This window comes from Mesocricetus auratus, unplaced genomic scaffold, assembly GCF_017639785.1.
Source record: "Mesocricetus auratus isolate SY011 unplaced genomic scaffold, BCM_Maur_2.0 Super-Scaffold_6730, whole genome shotgun sequence".
NCBI classification, from domain to species: Eukaryota; Metazoa; Chordata; class Mammalia; order Rodentia; family Cricetidae; genus Mesocricetus; species Mesocricetus auratus.
Window position 1 is genome coordinate 75,995,016 of NW_024429184.1, and position 21,098 is coordinate 76,016,113.

The following is a 21,098-nucleotide window of genomic DNA, read 5'->3' on the forward strand; positions in this document are numbered from 1 at the left end:
ACTAGATTGTGGTGTTTTCTGCTTAGTAATAAAGTTGAAGCCAGCTGGTATGAAAAATGAAGTTATTACAGCAAGTGTTATTATTTCCAGACTAGGCTTACTCCAAGAATTGATCAAGAATGTGAAGAACAAATTGTCTGTAGGCTATGTAAAGTCTAAAATCTTTAAATAAATCTAGATGATGAAATCAAAGTTTGACCAATATCACAAATAATCAAGATTTGAAAGCAACTTGGCACCCACGGGACCCAACCTTCCTGGATTATAAATGGGAAGACACTTGCACACTTAAGAACTTATGGGCAAAAACGCAAGACATGGGCAGGTGGTGGGTATCATGAGGTGTAGACACAGAAAGTTACTGCATGATTACCTGCAGCTCAACACAGCCCCCCCACCCCGTCCTGTTATTATCAAAGCACTTATTAATCCTCCTATTAAACATGACCACTGGTGCACACCTGTAATCTCAGCACTTGGAAGGCAGAGAGAAGAAAAATAAAATAGGTGTGTCCAACTAAAATTCATTAGAAAAGGCCTACTTAAAAAAATGCCCACAGGGACTGAGATGAATAGAGAAAAAAGGAAGCCAAATGTGTTCTAGCTAGGGAAAAGGGGCCAGTCAAAGAAACACACCCTGAGCAGAGCCAAAGAAACACACTTTGGCCCTGCAACTAGAACTAAAGAAACGTACCCTGACCCTGAAACCAGTGCCAAAAGAACACACTTTGTCCCTGGAATCAGAGTCAGTGAAAGAAATGCACCCTGACCCTAAAATTGGAGCCAAAAGGCTAAAAAGGACCAGAGAAAGAAACACACTTTGGCTCTGAAACCAGAGCCAAATCTGACCCTAATCTGAGTTTAGCACTAAAATCTGACCAATCTCCACCCTAGAAGCCCTAAATAAACCCTGTGTCTGTCCAGCTTGAGTCTGTTCGTGCTACCCGGCTGTCCTCTGCCACTCTGGTAGTCACTCTCTTGGATCCTTCCCTCCCAATAAACCCGTGGATGAGCTTTGGGTGAAGATTTTCTTTTGCGGTGGCGACAGAGCAGAGGCGGCCCTGGGCAGAGCAGAGCAAACATAACACTTGCCCGGGAAACCTTACCTTGGCAGAGCAGAGTTGTTACACTCCACTCCCGCTCTCCCGGAGGAGCAGAGTTGAACTGTATCAACTTTGCCCGAGAAACCTCCTGCTGAGCAAAACTGCTATATTAGGCGAACATCCCCAGCTGGAAGACCCTTTCCTGCCTGAGCTGAGCCCATACACCGGGGAAGCCTTTCTCTGAGGCAAGGCTGTAAGCTGCTAAGCTTACTGCAACCTGTGGTGGTCCTTGGCTCCTGAGCTCCAAGGATACCTTTCCATCTGAGCTGTGTAACACTCAGTATCCTGTGGCTCCCTAGTGCCAGAATACCTGACCCACTCCTGTCCCATCCCGGTCCGCCCGAAATGCCTACAGCTATTGTTATTTTAAAACAGGTGGAGTGGAACACATTTGTAATTTCTCCCAAGGCTGAGGCTTGAGAAGCAGATTTCAAATTTGAGGTCAACCTGGGGTCTCTATTAAAAGAACCCTTTCCTAATTTGTAGTATCCTGACTTCGGATTCCTGACCTGCTAAAATTCCTGCCTGGAGGAGTATCAGAAGACTGTGAGCCCATCAGGACATGGAGTGCTTTAATGTCAGGCAAGAGATGCAATAATTGGACTAGAATATGTTCCAGGCAAGAGATGCAAAGATGGGACTGGAATGTGCCAGCCTCAGACAGAGTTCGGGGCCATAGCCCAGAGAACACAGCGCTCAGCCGCAGCTTCACTAATCCGCTCCTTCTAAAGACTGCACAAGATTCCACGTGAGGACAGTGACCGCGGCGACAGGACTGCAGTTTTCGGTAGGGACCTGAAGTCTGCATGTCGTGCGGACACCGGGCTCCCAGGGGCGTCCTCACTTTCCCTAGGAAACGTAAGAGCTCTGAATCCTCGCGACGGTTCGGAGGGAAACACGTGATGGAAAAGAACCACCGAGTCTCAAAGCACGAAGAGCCCGGTCCACGGCGGAGTTCCCTCCTCAGCCCGCCAAGCGTGCCCCACCGCCACCGAGCACCCCCGTTCCATCCAGACGGTAGGTCACCCGACGCGGCGGGGGACGCCAGGCCCTTGGCCATCCAGACCGCACGGCCGGCGGGGACGCAAACGCCAGGTCGCCAGACCCACCGGTCGGCATCTACACCGCAGGCGGAACGCCAACACAGTCAACCGAGCCAGAGCTCTCGCGGGATTTGCGAGGGCGGCCGGCAGGCTGCCTGCTCGTCAAGTCTCGCGTTGTTTGGTCAAGGGGGCGGGGAGGGGCGGGGAGGGGCGGGGGAGCTATCCGCGAGGGGGCGGGGTCCGGCGGGCGGAGGGTGGGGGGCGTGTCCGGGAGTGTTGACTCTGGCGTCTGTCTTCCGGGGTCGCCCGGCGCATGCGCGGCTCCCCGGCGGTGGTGGAAGCCGGGGCGGTGCAACCACCCGGGTCGGTGGGTGGCGGGGTCGGCCCGCCCTCCCGCGGGCGCTGGCGGTTGTGGTTGCTCGCCCTGCCGGCTGTCTGTGCGGCGGCCGCTTCGGGCTGCAGGGCTCCCCCTTCCGCAGTTGGTGACGCTGGCTGGCCCCGCGAACCGAGCGTCCGCTGCTTCTGCGGTAAGTGCGGTGCGCTGCCCGGCGGTGTGGACACGGCAGGGAGGATCCGGGAGAAGCAGGGCGAGCTGCTCTGCAGAGCCGAGGTGTTTGTTCTGCGTGTCTTTCTTCTTTTTAATCGTGAAAACACAGCTGTGCTTGTACAATCCTAAAACATTTGGGCACGGACCTGCTGGAATACCCTCGGCCTGCTCAGTAAGAAAAACAAGAGTTGTCAAACAATGAAAGCCCAATTCCCCCAGGCTTCTGGTCCCCAACCCCAATGTTTACTCCACCATTAAGGATTTTGCCCTTAGGTGTATGTGAGTGTGTTTATTGACAAAAATTGGAATCGTATATAGAATATCGATGTTTTTTTGGTCAACAGTATACGGATCCCTCTACTTTTTTATTCAGACTTTATTTTTTAAATGTCACCATTGAACATGGGCTTTATGCTTTCAATAGCAACTCACTTAAAAGCTGATTGTGTATTTTATAATTTGAGACATTGTCCTGTAGCTCAGGCTGACCTAGAACCTCCTGTGTAGGGGAAGCTGACCTTGAACTTCTGGCTTCTCCTACCTCCTAGGTGCTGGGGTCAAACATGAGCTTGCCGTGCCTGGCCTACAAGCCAGTATTTTGCAATTTAATATGTTGACACTTTCACAACATCTACGGCTTTCATAAGAAGCAGGTCGAATAGCGTTTACATAGAGCCCAGTCAGAGTGGACATGAGAGGGAATGACTTTCTAAAGAATATGGCACAGGTTATACTTTCTCTTTATTGCATGTATTAAAGCTGTAATACCATATGGAAGTATTTAATTCTTAAAAATCCAGGAGGTTACTTTTGATGAAGACATATGGTAGAAAGTCAGTGCCTGGGAATTTGTACTCCAATAAGAAAAAAAAAATCAGGAGTTAAATATTTTGCTAGGTGAACCCTAAGGAGAAGTGAGAAAGTGGAAGGATATTGGTACTCTAAAACTTGCTAGAGAATAAGACTGAAAGGTAGCAGTTACCTACAGCAACTAACTTTATTTATTAAAGATTTACTACTGCACTGGTGTTGATGGCAACCATCTTTTTCCAAACAGATCCCTCCCTAAGTCACAGATTTAATTGTGAGCATTTTATGAAGGAAATGGGCTTAAAAGACATGAAGAGAGCTGTGGTGTCTTAGTTGGTTCTGGCAACAGTATGCTGGTACTGTTTTCATAAGGCCTCAGTATTGTCTTCCTGCTTCTGTGGTTGGTCAGTGGAAGCCCCAAGCTCCTGTCTGGCCTCTCTGGATTGAGTGCGCTGAGTATTTTAACTGCATTTTTGTCACTGCCTTGTGCTCCTGCATGAAAACCACCTTATCAAAAAAGATGTAAGAAGCTATCATGGTGTTGTTCTAGATAAGGGTTCTGGTGGTTTGATATTAAAATAGAGGAACCTCTGTACGTTGAAAAGAATACAGAGTAGAAGTTAAGATTAAAATTTGCTTCTTTCATGAATGTTAAAAATCTGTAAGTGGAGTTTGTGTCTTATGGTACATTAACCTTTTCATTTATGTCAGGTGCGACAACTGTAATTTAAGGAAATATGAGCAATTGTAATATGTAAATAAAGTATGGCCATTATGTATTTAGGAGAAACCCTTGTGTAGTCAAAGATTAGAGCTGTTCTCGTCTGTTAAGGCTAACAAGTTAGTGAAGTAGTTGCCATCCATTATCTCTTTAGTCGAATAAGGTATGTCTCCTACTTGTGGAGCACAACATTATTTCAACCTAGGAAAGCATTTTAAGTAGAATATAATATTCATTCACTTTCAGTTATTGAAGCAGGGAGGGTCAGGGAATGTACTGAGTGTGTATGTTCAGAAATTAAGAGCAATGTCGGGAGTTGGAGCTGAGTAGTTTGCCTGAGACCCTCCATAATTCCTAGTACCAAAAACACAGCCATCCTATGATTGGTGGGAAAGCTTGCTTTCTAGTTTAACCTGAAAATTCTTTTGGGGATATTCAAACAAGTAGTCTGAAATAAATCAACTCTGGTTTGGTTCTTGTGTTTTTCTTTCTTTTTCTTGTTTTTGTTTTGTTGTTTTCCAGACAGGGTTTCTCTGGAACTTTGGCGGCTGTCCTGGGACTTGCTCTGTATACCAGGCTGGCCTCGAACTCACAAGAGATCTGCCTACTTCTGCCTCCTGAATGCCAGCATTTCCCAGCATCTTTTTTTTTTTTTTAATAAAAAGTACAAGGGTTTATATCGCCAATTTAAATTATTATTAATCTTCTTCTTTGTGTGTTTTGTTTGTTTCGTTTTGGTCAGGGTAAAGAACACAAAATTTGTTATATACGAAAAGCATGAGAGTGCTAAGATCCCACTTAGGGAGTTTAAGAACAGTCATTTCAGATTTCATCAGGAACTCTTCCAGAGTTGGGATTTAAGGAAGAAGTCAGGGTGGGGGGAGGGGGTGTGAAATTGAGAATTGACTATCAGTAAACAAAGGGAGAAAAAACGATTTTTTAGAAGACTCCTTAGAATCAGATGTGTGGATGCAGAAGGATAAGAAGTTACAATTCTTTTAGTTTTGAGATAGTGAATAATAGCTAATTATAATCATTCTTTATTGTGTTCTGCTGGGAACTGAATTAGAATAATTAGTAACTTTCAGCACTTTGCAAGTTTTGTTATACTTCGTATAGCAGTCCCATGTCTGTTAGTTCCTAATTGGAGGTTACACTGCATTTGAAGAGCTGTCCCATGAGAAGTGCTATAAAGGACTGTAACCTGCACCAGCTCTGGCCAGCACCCCAAATGCTCCTGCTTGCCTGCATCAGCACCCCAAATGCTCCTGCCTGCCTTGAGTTTCCTTGATTTTGGTTCTCACTTTTCCAGCTGTGCCTGCCCCCCTCCCCATCTCGGATCTTTCATGGACAGCTCATTTTCCTTAACTTTGGCATTGCTGCTGCTCTTCTCTGATCAGTTCTTACCGGCTGCCATTCTATTACTTTGGATTGCTATACCTCTCTCATTTCTTTATTTTAATAACTGTAATATTGTCTCAGTCCTGTGGTCTCCAAATCAACCCTAGACTTTTTGCTGTTATTCTCAGTAGTATTTTCTGTCACCATGCCTTTTTATTTTGTTCTAGCAGCCATGCACACAGTAAAATACCTCTAATCTAGGTTTTGCTTTTCATCCTGCTTACTGATACTCATTGACCTAAAAAGCCCTACTTGTGTTCTTTGCCAGGTGACAAATAAAAACCCAAAACATTGTGTGTGTGTGTGTGTGTGTGTGTGTGTCTGCCACCAGTGAGTGCTTTATTCTCATTTGGTCCTTACAATGCATGTTAGGAGTGGCTATTACGTGGAGGGGCTGGGATTCATGCTGCAGGCATCATTCTTCTGCATTGTCTCTATTAAAGGACCCCAGTGCTTTTGAAAAACTTAGTTTGTATAGTAACAGACGTTAGCATTTGCCCCCAAAACAGTGTAAACTTAAGTTTTACCACCCTTTTCCTTTTTTTCTTCTCATTCATTGCACATTTCTTGGAGTCTTTTTTAACTTTATGTTTAAAAATAAGTCCTGTGTAAAGATGGGCTCTGACCCTCTTCTGGGTATGGTGGTGGGTTCTGCCTGTTCAGATCTGGATGATGTGATGTGGTTTCCTCCCCACCCGCTAGCCACTGGGATTGGATTGTGAAGGTCTTGGAGGGAGCAGCAGTGGGAAAAGCCCTGCTTCACGGATAAGAGGTATTTCCTTTTAGCTGCCACGTTTCTGTTTCTGTTTCAGTTCTGTTACTTTATTTCCCGGACACATACACACCACACACATTACAGCATTACTAGAGTTTTATGTGTTAGACAACTCAATTTTCTTGTTCTAGCTATGTAGATTGTGTGAATTCTTTATTCAGATTATTAGGAAAAGTTAAATGGCTTATATACAAATCAGCTTATTTATGTAATTGGTTTCTTGGTGTATCTAAGTATCCTAATGAGCTTCAGTATTCTCACAACAGCTTCTTAGACTCTGTTTCTGGTCTGTCAGGTAATGCCAAGAATTTAAGGTTTCCCAAGCTATGTGTTTGTATATATTTATTCATGCATAATTTTATACATAGTAGTTTGATTTCTTGAATAGGGATTATGGGATAGTTTCTATTTTTTTATAAGTAGGAATTTTAAAGTTTTTCTGGTAGTTATTAAAGGTTAGCTTTTTAACTTTTTTGTTAAGATTTTTTGTTTTAGAGATTTAATTATCATGTATACTGTTTTGTCTACATGTATGCCTACAGGCCATAAGGGGGCACCAGATCTCATTATGGGTAGTTGTGAGCCATCATGTGGCTTCTGGGAATTGAACTCAGGACCTCTGGAAGAACAGCCAGTGCTCTTAACCTTTGATCCATTTCTCCAGCCCTAACTCTTTCTTTCTTTCTTTTTCTCTTTCTTTCTTTTTCTGTCTGTCTTTCTTTCTTCCTTTCTTCCTTCCTTCCCTCCCTCCTTCCTTCCTTCCTTCCTTCCTTCCTTCCTTCCTTCCTTCCTTCCTCTTCCTCTCTCTCTCTCTTTCTTTCTTTCTTTTTTGAGACAAGGTAGCTGATATCTCAGGCTGGCCTCAAACTCCCCGTGTAGTAGAGAATGACCTTGAACTGGTGATCTTCCCTCTCCCGCCTGCTTCCTGGTGTGTTGGGTTGCAGGTATGCCCCTCCAGCACTTATGTAGTTTTAGTGTTGGGGACTGGACTCAGGGCGTCATTCATGGTACTTCAGTACTTTACCAGCTGATCTGTCTCCCAGCTCATAACACTTAGTTTGTAAAAGTTTGCTAATTATGCCATTTGTTTTAGAGTGCTGTGTATCTTGTCTAGATTTTGTCCGTATGGTTTATGGCTTAGTTTGTTTAAGATGTTTTCATTTGTGCGGATGCCCTGTGAGCTCCCATTGTTTCACTTCCTTTTTTGATACGCACTGAAGTTCTTGCTGGTCTGGAACTCCCTGTGTAGATCACGTTGGCTTCAGCTTCACAGACATCACCTGCCAAGGTCTCTCTTGTTGGGGTCAAAGGCAGGTGCCACTCGGCCTGGCGTCTTCGATTTTCTTATAACCACTTATTCCGTGTTAGAGTGACTAGCACAGCAAGTCCAAGGGCGTTTGTTTGGCTTTGCTTCAGCATAGTGTGTTGGTTGATAGTCTTTGAAGGATCATTAGAAAGTGTAAAGAAGGCACCATGACTGGAGCAGGGTCACTGGTGCAGCAAGCATATCAGGTCACTGTGAGGGACCTCAGCTTGACATTCAGCTACCATCTGAGGCAGACGGATGTGGATAGAACTATGGAAAGCGAGCACCCGGGTTTTCTTTGACGTGGAACTCTATGCATGAAGAAATGGTACTCTCAGAGGCCAGGCTGTGCTGAGGCCCTCAACTGGTATCGGGAATTTCTGCACATGCATCGCCAGCCACTTGGTGGCTTCGGTGTCACTAATGGAGCCACAGGTAGATGGATCACTCAGTGCTCTGCTGTCATTGCCAGTAGGTACCTGCACCATAAGTTTAGTAGAAGGAAATATTTAGCAATTCCTTAGCTCCAACAACTGGTTTATGATATTTGGGAGGACAGCTAATTTTATTCCTGTGACTCCTGGTACTTTTGGTTTTCATTAGTATATTCTGTATCTGAGAGAGTGTGTGTGTGCTTGCACACACAGAGACTTGTTCTGTAGTCTAGGCTTGCAACCCAACACTCAAACTGACTGTTCTTACGGTCTGAGTGCTGAGACTGCAGGTGTGCCACCATACTCATCATTGTCTCTTGGTGACTAGATTGCATGTGTGTCTGCACGCATGCACGCTTTGGGTTTTTGAGGCAGTCTCATGTAGCCCGGGCTGGCTTTGACAGACTGTGAAGCTGAGCATAATTTCACCTTCTTACCTCATGGCTTCCTCTTTAGTGCTGTGGTTGCTAGCATGTTTTATGTGACAAAAGGATTTCCCTACGCTTTCAGGCCAGCTAGGAGAGCGATCCCATCAGCTGACTGCATCCCCAACCCCTAGAGTCAATTTAAAAATCTTTGTTAGTTTTTGTATTCGGACATAAGAGCAAACTTTAGAAGACAAAAATAGTCAGTAGGATTTTAGTATGAAAAGCATGCAGTATATTCCGAAGGTTTAACATCCTTTGTAAATCCTATCCTAAAAGAGCTAACTTTAAGTACTTCTAAACCATTTTAATGGGATTGGTTTTTCTCTTTTGTAAATAGTGATTCGATGTCATTCTTTTGTGAGCCAGAGAAATTAAAAGTGTAGAAACATTTCCATAGTGGTTTACATGTCTATCTGTGTATCATAACTTGTTATGAAATTGTCTTGGCTCTTAAAAAGGGACAGTGAAGTCGCTGTGCTTCTGTAGCTGAAATGCCTCATTACTTAAAATGAGAAAGAAGCTTGCTTTTTTTTTCTGTTAATAACTTGTGTTACCGGTATTTAGTAATCATTGGTTTTATTATATCACAGAAGCACCCAACAAAGTAAATGTAGTTGGCACTAATTAAATGTGTGTGCGCACGCACACACACACACACACACACACACACACACACACTGCACACTGCACACAGATTACAACGGAAATAGCCTCACTGCTGTGCTTCAGGAAAAAAAAATGACAGTTTCTATGTGAGTGGCAGTTCTCGGAGTTAAGGCCCTGATTCTTTTGGTATTGTTTCCCTGGTGACACTCTGATCTTACTCTAGGGAGACTAGTGCCAAGATTTGTGACTGCAACAACTACAACATGGTGTTTAAGCCATTAAGTTCTTGGTAGTTAATTAAGGCAGTGATAGAAAACTATTGTTAATAAGTATATTAAAAACATTTCATTCCTTAGGAAATTGAATGGTCCCGGATGCTTTAAAATGGGAGAACTATAAGATTATCTTTAAAATTGTTTCAGTCATAACCTAGCAAGAATTGTTATGGGTAGTGATGGAGACTTTTATCAAAGCCAGTGGGAATAATTGCAGAGAATAGATGAGATCCACCTTCCCCGTGAATTAATCTAGAAATTTACTATCTGCATTGTAATATTTGTCCAAGTAGCAAGCCAGAAGTAGTTACTCTGCCCTGAGACCTTCCAGACTAGCAGTTCTCACCCTCCCTAACTCTGAGACCCTTTAACACAGTGGTCCTCACTCTTCCTATCTCTGAGACTCTTTAACACAGTGGTTCTCAGCCTCCTTAACTCTGAAACCTTTATCACAGTGGTCCTCACTCTTCCTATCTCTGAGACTCTTTAACACAGTGGTTCTCAGCCTCCTTAACTCTGAAACCTTTATCACAGTGGTCCTCACTCTTCCTATCTCTGAGACTCTTTAACACAGTGGTTCTCAGCCTCCCTAACTCTGAAACCTTTATTACAGTGGTTCTCAGCCTTCCTAATGCTGCCACTCTACAATAAAGCTTCTTGTGTTGTTGTGAGTCCCAACCATAAAATTATTTTGTTGCTACTTCATAACTATAACTTTGGTACTGTTCTGAATCATAATGTAAATGTTTTTGGAGATAGAGGTTTGCCAAAGGGGTGGAGCCTCACAGGCCTTGAGAATCATTATCCCAGACTGTGTTGGAGGTTGAAAACAACAACAACAAACCCCAACCAAACAAAAAAACAACAACAAAAAACCTACAGCTGCTTAAATTGCCTTTCTTGCAGATAGAAGTCACAGTTCTTGTGAATTTCCTTTAAGGTGTCGTCCGAATTTGGAGGAAAAAGTTTGTCCTGGAAGAAATTGCACATATTCACTGTTCTTAGAGAAAAAAAAATCTATCTTGTGAGCTGTAGGCATGTACCAGTACATTTCTACCCTGGACCACTGAGCTGTTAAGATAACTAGTTTGTAGCAATGATGTTGAGTATCACAAGTTACTAAAAGGTATCCTTTTCTTTTTAAGTTGCTGTCTTTAAGCATGTTGTTTAGTCAGGGCTGGTGGTTTCTGCCTGTAAACTCGGCAATTGGAGAGCAAAGAAGAAGTTTGAAAGTTGGAGGTTAGCCTGCTCTACACAGTACTTTTAGGGAGCTAGGACTCTAAAGCAAGAGCTTGCTTCAGAAAGAAAAACAAAAAGAACACCTCCAACTATGTATTTTTGGTTCCTCTAAAGCACATAGTGCTTTCTCACTGAGAGCACTGTGTGATCTAGACTTTCTGGCACTTAGCACACCTCGGTTGAGTTGTTTGTTTTTGTCTGTCAGCTTGGAATGTCACAAAAAACTTCTCATGTAGATGTTACTGTTGTTTGTGATTGGCATTGTGTCAGGAATTTAAGATTGCTAAAATCCCTGTTCCTTTGCTCCTTTGAGATTTCTATCTTGGTTCTGCCTGTTGTTAATTGTTCTATTTGCCATAATGCATTTGTGTTCATGTTTATGGAGATCTGTAGAGGAGACAAAGGCTGCAGAAAAATCGTGTACTTCAGTCGGCACTGTTGAAGCAGACTGCCACTTGATGAGAGCCCTAAGGTATCTTTTCTGGAATCTGTCAGAGTGCTTTCTGAATTAGAGCTTCCTGACCCAGTGGCTGGCTGCTGCTGTAGCAGTGCCCTTAGTAGCTCTGGGTGTCTACCAAGATCAGAATGGACAGACAGGTCTTTTAAGACGAAAGCTGGCAACAGGTGTTTAGAACTCTGCCAGCATTTAGGACAAACCCTAAGTACTTACCTTTAACAAGACAAAGGGAGTGTTAGTGTGTAAAGCCCAAATACTGTCCCTATAATTATCATTCTAGTTTTCAGATTCTGTTTCACTGGCTCCAGAGAAAGAGGAGAAATCATAGTTTGATCAAAGACTATTTGGAGAATTTCCTGTTTTAAGGGATTGTCTAATATGGAGTGCCTAGGGGTGGGGGCACCCACTTGAGGTGGAGACAGGAGCATAAGGCAATCCTTGTCAGTGTAGAGTTGGAGCTGTCCTAGATAATGTGGAACTCAGTCCAGGTGGGGGGAAAGAAAGGAGTATAACCACTCCTTGCCTTTCCTTTTTTTTTTTGACATATGCTATGTAGCCCAGGCAGGCCTCATATGCCTGTTGATCCTCTGAATAACACGCAGGCACAAATCTACCACAAGTTGAGGACTGTGGTACAGCTCCAAGCTAGAAGTTAATGAAGGACTGAGCTCCAGTCCTTGGAGACTTTGATTTTGGCTGTTTGGGTGAGCTGTGGGTAGAATTTGTCAGGAATTTACCGGTGGTAGTAGCAGAAACAGTTGTTCGCAGCGATATTTTGCTGAGTACTTCCTCTACATACTTCACAGGGGAGGGTGCAGGGGGAGTTTGTGGGCTCTGGTGCATTGTGGGAGCCTGGTGTTTGAAACACCTGCCAAGTCTGCTGCCCTAACCAGGAAGCAAAGCCTTTTGCCTCCCACAGTGTTTTCAGTGCTGTCTGCTAAACAGTAACTACTAGTTACCTTTAATGTGGGCAATAGTGTATTTTTCCTTTGTCTCATCCTTTAATAGAGTTCCTCAGGTCTTGGTGACCCTCAACTGTAAAATTATTTCATTACTTTGTAACTGAGATTTTGGTACTGTTACGAATTGTAATGTGAATATTTTTGGAGATAGAGTTTTGTCAAAGAGGTCAAGACCACAGGTTGAGAACCATGACTCTAACCTCCAATTACCTAGATTGAGGTAGCATGCTCCTGCTCTGGGCTCTTCTTGAGACATAGCTTTTGTACCTTTTGCTTCTTGGTAGAATTATGCTAGACTCCTTTTGATTTAAAGGCCATCTTCTCCTTTGCATTAGGTTGTTCCCTTTCTTATCTCCTGTTTGCCTTCTGTATACCCACACACACATCTGTAAAAATAGTCATAGTGTTAGGATATGACTTGTTTTAAAGATTTATTATGTGTACAGTGTTCTGCCTGCATATATCCCCGCAGGCCAGAAGAGGGCACCAGGTCTCATTACAGATGGTTGTGAGCCACCATGTGGTTGCTGGGAATTGAACTCAGGACCTCAGGAAGAGCAACCAGTGCTCTTAACCTCTGAGCTATCGATATCTTCCACTACATCAAGATACTACACCCATCACTGAGTTATTTTTAACAAAAAACAAAAATACCTCTCCATACCACTTTTTGTGGCTTTTGTTTGACAGTGAATTGAAAAGAAAACCAAGATACTGTAGCCATTTGGTGCTGTCAGTATGACCTTGAAAGGGTAGTTTTACCCAAAGAGAGAGAAAACTATTACAGTTGAAACTTTTTTTTAAAATTGTGTTTGGGTGTTTGCCTGTCTGTGCACCATGAGTGTGCTTGGCGCCTGCAGAGGCCAGAATAGGCTGTCAGATCTCCTAGAACTGGAGTTAGAGATGGTCGTGAGCCATCATGTAGGTGCTGGGAATCAAACCTGGGTCCTTTGGAAGACCTGCTTTTCAGAAGTGTCACAGTGCTCTATTTTGGCTCATACACACAGAGAAGTAAATGGGTCATGGCTTTTCCTTTGTGCTGCAGCTGATTTCAGAGCTCAGGAGAGCAGTTTCAAAATGTCAATAATAACTTTTTGACAGTCTCATTTTATTGCTGTTGTCACCATACTTCAACAACAAAGAATTCATGTGCCATGAAAAGCTCTTGTGACTTAAGACAGGTAGGTAGAAGGACACATTCAGGAAGTAGAGACTGCAAGGACTCAGGCATTATGCTGGCCTGCCCCTGTCACCTGGCAGAATGCAGTCAGGCAGTGCCCTGGTCAGCCCAGGGTTCCACGATTGCTGAAGTCTTCAAGCAGGTGCAAAGGACCCCTTTAAAAGAAAGACCCCGCCCACTTACGCTCTCTTTTCCAGCTCTTTCCCTGCTCTTCTCTCATTCTCTTTCCCGCTGTTCCCCTGGGGCAGACAGGACTTTTCCTGTCTCCCTCTTCTCTTCTGTCCTCCCTATCTCTGTGTCTCTTTACCTCTCTTCTCTTTCCTTCCCTCTCTTCCCTTTCTAATAAAAATTCTCACTAAGCTCTGTCTGCCTGGCATGTTTGTCCCCCGCCTCTGTCACCCTCGCCTGCCATAGAATTTGCCAAGGTTCCTCTTGTGCTTTACCATAACAGAGACCACACCTGTCTTTATTGTTTTCTTAACATGTTCTAAATCTGTGCACTTTCCCGTAAGTTTTGTGTATTCTTTATGCTTAGAGTAATTTACGGAACTCCAGTATTGTTGTTCTGTGAAATCTTCTGACATTCTTTTCTCTGTATTTATATGTATCTCTGTGTGTACCTTTTGCTGCAAATAATGATCAACATGTGAGCTAGAGGACACAGAACTGCTAACTCTTCTGCCTGTATTGGGCTTCTTGCATCTCCACAGCAGTCTTTCATTGCTCACATATAAACCCTGGAAATTGCTTGCAACTTTAATTGTGTTGACATAAACACTGCTTTTGCCTCCAAGGAACAATAGGGAGTTTATTCTGAGACAAATAATGAGTGACGTTATCCCATAAATGTGGATTTGAACATTGTACTCCACTGTAGTAGAATGGCTTTATAATTTTGTGTTAACTACATGTATTGGTGAGGGGAATTGGGCTTAGTAGGTTGGAAGAATCTTACAACATCCTTAGACTTTTGGTGGAAGCTGGTAGACTGGTAAGTTTAACAGTTCATTCAAAGTTTTCCATAGTGTAGAAGAATGTTAAGTCAGACACAGAGCTTAGAGTTTCTTCTGCTGTGATGAAACACCATAGCCAAAAACAACTTGGGGGCGGGAGGGTTTATTTTACTTTATCTTTCATGTAACAGTTTATCATCAAACGCAGGAACTCAAGTAGGATAAGAACTGGGAGGCTGAGTCTGATGCAGAGACCATGGAGGGAGGGGAGCTGCTTACTGGCTTGTCCTTGTGGCTTAGCCTACTTTCTGAGCCCAGGACCACCAGCCCAAGGATGGCACCACCCATAATGGCCTGGGTCCTCCCCTAACAATCACCAATTAAGAAAATGCCCCAGAGCCTTGCTTGCAGATAGTCTGAGAGGGGCATCTATCTTCTCAGTTAAGGTTTCCTCTTCCCAGGGCCTCTAGTTTGTATCATCTTAGCCAGCATGTGCTTTGTATGTATACTGCTGTAGTTTGTTCAATGGGGATAACTACTGTTATTAATACAATGCTTTTCTTTCCTTTCTTCTGTTTTTCACATACCAGTGAAGACCTATGTGATATAAATTTTGTTTCCTAAACTCGGGCATCTGACAAGTTGTGGAATCACGCTCTAAGCTAGCAACACATTTTGTAATTATTATTTGAAGTGTGTGTTTTTTTTATTTATGTAGAAGTAAGAGCTTTCTGTTAGAACATAATGCGTAATGAACAGAAAATTCAATAGGAAGGTATAATCCGATACATTTATAGTCATTTATGACAGTAGTTCTTTGGGGGTTGAATGACCCTTTCACACAAGTCACTTAAGATCATCAGAAAACAGATATTTATGCTGTGATTAGTAACAATAGCAAAATTACAGTTATGAAGTAACAAAAATAATTTTATGATTGGGGTTACCACAACATGAGGAACTAACTCAATTAAAGGGTCACAGCATTAGGGAGGCTGAGAACTGTAACGTGTAGTCTTCCCTCCAGCCGCTTGGGTCCAGCCGCTGTCTCAGCCCCCAAATAACACACGAGACACTATATTAATTATGAAGCTGTTGGCTATTTGCTATTGTTTCTTGATGGCTAGCTCTGACTTAATTATTAAACCATAATTAGTAATACATATTTCTATAAGGACTTATCTTTCCGAGGACACACTCCTGATGCATCCTTACCTCCTGGGAGATCACATGGTGACCCTCTTGACTACATTTCCCAGAATCCTCCTCAACTCCTAGTCTCACCTATCTTGCTTCTTTGTTGGCCAGCAGTGCTTTATTTACATATACACATAAGGACTTCTGACTGGCTTTAGCTCATTGGTTACTTCAACAGTACATTCTGCTTGGTACCTGCCATTTGTGGTTGTGTTCGAGCTCTGCTACCAAGTCCTTACAAAACCTGTGAGTGGTTGGTTCGAGACCTGCAGGCACTCTCCAGGTCGAAGCTGAAACCTAAAAGAGAAAGAGTCTCCTCCCCCTAGCTCTATATATTCCCATACCTTCTATGTACCCGTGAACACACACACACACACACACACACACACACACACACACACACACACACACGGGAGTGGTCAACACTACAATACATAAAATCTCTCTCTGTTAAAGGGTCTCAGAGTTAGGGAGGCTGAGAACCACTATGTTAAAGGGTCTGAGTGTTAGGAAGGCTGAGGACCACTGTGTTAAAGGGTCTCAGTGTTAGGAAGGCTGAGGACCACTGGTCTAATAGGTCTAGCAAATTAGTAAAGTTATGTTTGTATTGACATAAATCTTACCAAATTCTTGCCAAACTTTTACATTTGCTGAGTATTGTTGCCCTACCATAGACTGTATAGATACAGTTGAGATATACTTAATAAATTGAGGTCTGTCTGTCTGTCTTTCTTTTTTTTTGGAGCTTGATAATCCAGAAACTTTCTGTATAATAATTTTAACAATTAAAAAAAAAGAGGTAGAAAAAAAGTGGCTTCCTGTTACCATTTAGGTGACAAGACACATGCTTATATACACATAGATATACATACATACATACAGTTTTAAGAAATTAACAGAGTGATAAGAGTAATTGGAACTTGCTGCCTTACATTCCTGTGTTCTACTATTTGACTAGGTATTATCTTATATTAGGATACCTTCTAATGACTTTCAAAGATTGGATTTTCTGTTTTGTACCCAATAAACTTCCTGTGATCTTGGACAAGGAAACTTCTAATTAGTTCTGACCTTCAAGGACTCTCCAAATTGAGCTTAGCGTTGGTTGTGTGCTCTCTGAGTCATTTTAGGGCATGCTCCTGAAGCACAAATAGGAAGTCACTTTGTCAGATAAGAAAACTGGCAAAATTTTTCTATGCAAAACACTTTAGATATCCAAATAAAAGGCAAGATTTAATATCTTTATCTTTGTTGTTTATTTTAAAAATTGCTTTTATTTTTATTTTTAAAATTATATCTTTTAGAAACTGTTTTAGATAACTTTCATTGAAGGCACATTGAAAATTTTAAAGTGCACCATTAAGAATAGTTTTTGTCACACAATTTACTGTTGGTTTGAAGACCAGTCAAATTAATTCTTTTTACAGTGACACTAATTTTCTAGAACAAAGACCTGAAATCATCAGAAATTCTTTTCTTCATTAGCCTGTGTTTTACTCAACTTACTGTACCCATCTTGTGGAAGATACTAAACACAGTAGATAGCTTTGACAATGTGGGTGTGGTGTCACATGCCCTTAATGATCCCAGCACTCTAGAGGCAGAGGCAGGGCCTGAGGGGCAGGGGGAAGGGGACAGAGGGACAGGGACAGAGGCAGATAGATCTCTGTGAGTCTTGAGGTCAGCCTGGTCTATATGTGGAGTTGTAGGACAGCCAGGGCTACATAGTGAGACCCTGCCCCCCAAACAAGAAAATAAGTGAATGAATAAATAGCTCTGACAAACATTTTGATTGTTTCTAAATGAATATCATTTGACATTAATTCTTTAAGATGACCTTAGCAGTTAGCTTTAAAGCCTGAAGCACTAATATAGTCTGACGTCTTGTTGTGCTCCTAACTGTCTGTAATTCCAGCTCCATGAAATCCAGTGTCCTCTTCTGGTCTCTAGCTAATTGTACTCATGGCAGAGCATACTTATATACATATATACATAAATAAAGATAAATCTTTAAAAACATAGCTGTGTTTATCATTGAATATCAGGTTAGTTTGACGCTTTTGGTAAGCCAGTAGTGAGACAGCCTGGTCTTTGCTTTCCTTGACAGTTCTTTATAATTTGCCTATCTCAGTTAAAAAAACGTTTTTTTCTGGTGCAGTTGCCACCAAATTCAAAGCTGCCTTTGGCCCATGATATCAAGGACAGTAGCTCTCTGGGTTTTAGAGTGTTCTTTGTTTATCTCTTCAGACATCGTGTTCTCTTGGATGGCACTCTTGTTTGCACTAAGGCCTGCTGAGCCTTGTCTCCTTTTTTGCAGAAAAGGAGCAGCTAGGAGCAGTGACTGGCTCCTCCTTCCAGGGTGCTCAAGGGAAGGAAAGGGAGCCAGTGTTCACTGTGTTCTCCTGCCCGTGGCATCTCTCTGCTGCCATCTGTCTGGTTTCCACCTTCGCTGACTTGCCAGCCCTTCACCCTCCACAGGGCATCCCAAGCAGCCCCAGGATACTAATGTACAGCAGTTCTCCTGCGGATCAAATGGGCTTAACCCACAGGTCTACATTTGGGAAGAATAGCAAGATTTCCCAAATGCTTGCAGGTGAGAATGTGTGAACAGGAGCTTTGTTCCATCCTTTCCAGTGCTAGAGAGAAAATGCTGAGGAGAAGAGCAGCATCGTGACTTGTAAATGACTTTCTTACCAGACATAACTGCTAAGTGCTTCAACTGTTGAGTCTTTTGTTCGGTCACATCTCTCTTTGCATTTTCTTTTCTTTTTTCTTTAACAGGATTTAAACACTTTTAAAACTTTTTCTTCTCCACAGAAGAGAAAAAATGTCATGAGGGGACAGTGCAAGTTGTGACCAAAGTAGTAGATCTACAGGGTGTGGGTCCCTGTGCAGAGGAGACTCAACCGTGATAGCTGGTGAGACAGCAGGGAAATTAGAGCCAGGAGGGTCCTGGGAAACTGTGCCCCACTGGGGTGTGGAAGAGACTTGGGGAGTTACCACTTCCCACAGACAAGTGCCACTCTTGAGGTATATTTGACATGTTTCCTTTGAGATGATTCATACAGAATTAACAAATGATGCATAGGACTGACTTTAATACTGTTCACGTTAGAGGATTCTTAGTGAAACATCAGCATCGGCTTTTTAATATATGCAAACAAGCTTTGGTCAGTTCACAGTCCCTCCCGCTATCTAGCATTGGATTGTTGTGTCCTGCTGTGTACTTGTGATGCAGCGTGATGCCTTTGGACTTTGATGGTATGGAGAAACATGTTCAGTTAAGTGAAAACCTATTGCTAGTGAGGTGACCTGGGTTCCCTTTTCTTAATAAGATAACTTAGAAATGGACTTGGAAGCTTGAGGACCATTTTATCAGTGTTTGAGGAAAAACAGCAGTACAGATGAGCCGCCAATTTTGCAGCTGTAGGGAGGAGGGAGGTGGAGGAAAGAGAGAGAGAGTCATGACTTTTGAGTTAGAGTCCAAGAAAGCAAGCAGGCATGTTCTCTAAGGAGGTGGGGAAAGTGAGTGAAAGAAAAAGTCACAGAAAGAAAGAAGAGGAACGGTTACACTTTCTGGATTTAGAACTCAAAATGTGGGCAAACGTATCAATAGGATGGCAGCAGAGAGGCTTTTGGGAAGTTCATTTCATTATATGGATAGTCACCCCTTTCCCCCATTTTTCCCATCTCCATAGCACATAATATTTTTTATTTTGCTTTGTTTTTTGTTTTTCTCAGACAGGATGTCTCTTTAGTCCTTGCTGTCCTGGAACTCAATTTAAAGATCAGGCTGTCCTCAGGTTTGCCTCAGGTGATCTTTCCTGGGGGTGGGTGGTAGACTCCAGGCCAGGTGATCGACAGGCTCAATCAAGATTAATTTTTAAAGTTTTTATTTTGTTTTTCGAGACACGATTTCTCTGTAGCCCTGGCTGTTCTGTAACTCCATCTATAGACCAGGCTGGTCTGCCTCTGCCCCTCTGCGCCTCTGCCTCTGCCTCTGCACCTCTGCCTCTGCCTGCTGGGATTAAAGGAGTTCACCAACACCAATTCAAGACAGTTCAAGAGTAATTCCTTTTCTTTCCTTTTTTTTCTTCTTTTGCTTTGTGTTTTGTTTTTCCCAGACAGGATTTCTCTTTAGTTCTTGCTGTCCTGGAACTCAATTTAAAGATTCTCAGACTTGCCTCTGCCTCTGGAGTGCTGGGATTAAAGGCCTTCACCACAATACCTGGTTTACCGGATTAATTCTTAAAAGAGGACACAATACAATATAATGCTCAAAGCCTACCATACGAGGGGCATCATCAGTAACCTCCAAGACTCCTAATCCCTGTCCAGCCACCTGGCAGTGAAAGCAGTATACCACCAGTGCTGCGTCTGAAAAGCGTACAGGACCAGCAGGATGGTGCAGCAGGGAATGTATCCCAAGTGTTCCATAGGTGGACTAGGTGGAGAAAATCAGCTCCCAAGGTTGTCCTGTGATCTCCCAAGTATGCACTGTGGTACCCTCGCAGTTCCCCCCCAATAATAACGGTAAAGTGATTTCACTGAAGCATGTAGGTGTTTAGAAAGTTAATAGAAGTGGCTCTGGAACACTGGTGTTCACGTTTATGTAGAAGTGCTCTCCGATTCAGGTTAGTCAATATTATGAAGTTGTTTACAGTGACTGTTTCAGGGAATTTATAATTATACACACTTATATAACAGTGTAGAAAGAACATTTTTGAGGTCTTAATATTATTTTTCATATGATCTCTTGGTTTTTTCTGCACTAGACTCTTGTTAAATATACATTTATGCTAACGTTATTCTCCACATAACTTTATTATGTCCCTTGTAGTTTTTCTATGTGATCTCTTCGACTTGCCAGTTTTGTTTGAACACTTCATGTAAGTCCTTTAGGACCTGAGACAGAAGCCTGGAGCTCTGACTCCTCCTGTTTGTACCTTTGACTCACCCACTAGAGGGAGCTTGGCTTTATCTGTTTTACAAGTATTTACTTCAGCGTCGACGAACATGCTTCTGGCTTTCCTCCAGCTGCTATTTTTGGATAGCATTTTGCATCTGTGGTCACTGATGAGGTTTCCGTTTCCAGTGGCCCTCCTTGCCTCTGTTCTCTCCTAAGGTGGTGCTGAGAAGGAGTCCACGTTAAATCAGCTGCAGTTTCCACTGCTTATACTCCATAAGCGGTGAGACTGCCCCCTCCTGCAAGGAACTCCTTGAGATGGTTCTGCTTTTTCTCAACATTTTTTCTTAACTACTTTTGTATTTTTAATAGGCATTATGTATGTCTATGGGTTGTTCTGTTTGGAGTGTGAAATGTCCTCTACAGGTTCAGGTACTCAGACATTTGGTCTGAAGTTGGTGATGCTGTTTTGAGGCTTTGGGGCCCGAATGGAAGAAGTGAGTTGCTGGAAATGGGGTATATCTTAGAGATTTTAGCTTGACCTGCTTATCTTCTCCAGGTCCCACTTCCTCTGAGCCCAGTGCAGTGGCTTCTCATGCCCTGCAGCCGTGGCCTCCAGCACCTCAGGTGCCAGCACTCCCTGGCCAGGTGACCTGTGCTTCCTCAGACCGTGTGGTTGTTTGGTCACAGCACTAGAAAAAGAAATTATTATTAGTTACAATATGTCATTTTGTATTTGTAATATGGGGTGATAA

General features: G+C 42.9%; 1 protein-coding gene across 2 annotated transcripts in view; it reads left to right on the top strand.

Annotated features, from left to right (window-relative positions):
- The first annotated feature begins 2,008 nt into the window (after nt 1–2,008).
- The window catches only part of Pcmtd1 (protein-L-isoaspartate (D-aspartate) O-methyltransferase domain containing 1), a 75,266-nt gene continuing 56,176 nt past the window's right edge, over nt 2,009–21,098 (top strand). The window contains exon 1 of one of the 2 annotated variants that reach the window (XM_040741553.1): nt 2,009–2,120. The gene's annotated coding sequence lies outside the window, so the exon portion shown is untranslated. Of the gene's footprint in view, nt 2,121–2,457; nt 2,674–21,098 lie in introns of those variants that run through there. The other variant, XM_040741552.1, reaches the window with a different exon arrangement.